Genomic DNA, 1,772 nt, shown 5'->3' on the forward strand with positions numbered 1-1,772 from the left:
TCCATAACCCAGCCCAGTTTGCATGGATCAGGGATTTCTGGATGAATAACAGTATCCTGGCTCCATATATTGGCCTGCAGATGTACACGCAATATATGCTGATATAAGGCTCCTGCAGTTGGTGGCAGCTTATCTACACCTTGATTGTTTGGCTGAGTTTTGAATCTTTTCCATCGTAAAGTTGAGGCATCTTTAGCAGATACTTTCTTCGTTACGAGAAGACTACACAAATTCCAGTATTCATGCCAAGCTGTGGAAGTCTTCTGAAGATCAATACAAACCAGTCTGTATCATTTCCAGATTCAGAGGCCACTTCTATGCCATGAGGAATCATTAGAGTATCAGCTTCTTCTTGTGTGCTTACAGCTGTTGTTGGAGGATGCTCTGGAGTGTTTGTTTTAACATCTTTCCGTGTGAATTGTGAGAGGTACCGCTGAAACCAGAAGAAGAGTGGCTCTTCAGCCAATATACGATCATCTTGGACCAGAAAGAGCAGTGACACTACCAGGCTTCCATGCTATCACCGGTTGCAATAACAATTTTCAGGCCCGTAGCCAGGTTCTTTCAAGGGGAGTTTTCTGGGCGTGAGGTCCACGGTCGAAGCCCCGGTGGGGTCGGTGAACCCCCAAAGCAAGGGGATTGGGATTTTTGTGCTTTATGGGTCTAAATAATGCTATAAAAGCAGATATGTTTGAAAAGGTCTTTGTCTGGGTGGGTCTGCAGTGCACCAGGTGGGTTAGAGGACTTATTTGGGAAATCTGAAGAGGGGGGTTCGGCAGAAATGATGGAGGTTTGCTAGAAAAGGAGGGTTCTCCCGAACCATAAAACACCCTGGATACGAGCCTGATTATTACAGGACATATAAATGGTGTTGGAAAAAAATCAGCCCTTAAAATGTTTATGAAATCACCACCTCATGTTTACATGCTTTGGCCAAGCTTGGGATCATTTAATGTGAGAATGGGATGCAAGGAGTTTTTGTGTAGTCTTCTCTGAACGAAGAAAGTATCTGCTAAAATGCCTCAATTTTACGATGGAAAAGATTCGAAACTCTGCCAAACAATCAAGGTGTAGATAAGCTGCCACCAACTGCAGGAGCCTTATATCAGCATATAATGCATGCACATCTGCAGGCCAATATATATATTTATTCATCCAGAAATCCCTGATCCAGCAATCTGGGCTGGTTTATGGAAGATGGTAAATTGAGACCTGTCTTGTCAGAAAAGCAGGTTTGCTCTGAAGCAGTTGCTGAGCTGTTGTCTAGTGTTTCTCATTCATCAGATAGTGACAGTAATGAAGAAAGTGATAATGAACATTAGCATATTATAAAATCACTGATGTATGTAAATATAAGTAAATCGCAGTATGTAATATGGTTACATAATACTAACACACACACACACATGATTACATAATCATTTTGCCGACATCTTATCATGGTTTAATTGTACAGTAATTAATTCGCCCATTAACTTGTCACTGAACTTAAATTTTTGTGGTCCAATCAACCATGGAGGAAATATATTAATATATTTCCTCCATGAATCAACTAATTGTATTTATAACTTGATTCTGATTGGTTTATTATTCTTTATGTATATGTAAGATCTCCCAAGTTTTCTCACTTTAACGTTGATGAATATAGCAGGAGCTATCGAAATATCCGTTTGATTTTGTTACAGCTTAATAAATTTGTGTTCCGCAAGTCAACTTTCAATGATTGTACACCGTTTTTTCATTGCTTTTGCATTTTATTTTACTTGGAGCAT

Source organism: Anneissia japonica, unplaced genomic scaffold (assembly GCF_011630105.1).
Source record: "Anneissia japonica isolate Jap-2015-1 unplaced genomic scaffold, ASM1163010v1 scaffold287835_len3118868_cov185, whole genome shotgun sequence".
Lineage (NCBI taxonomy): Eukaryota > Metazoa > Echinodermata > Crinoidea > Comatulida > Comatulidae > Anneissia > Anneissia japonica.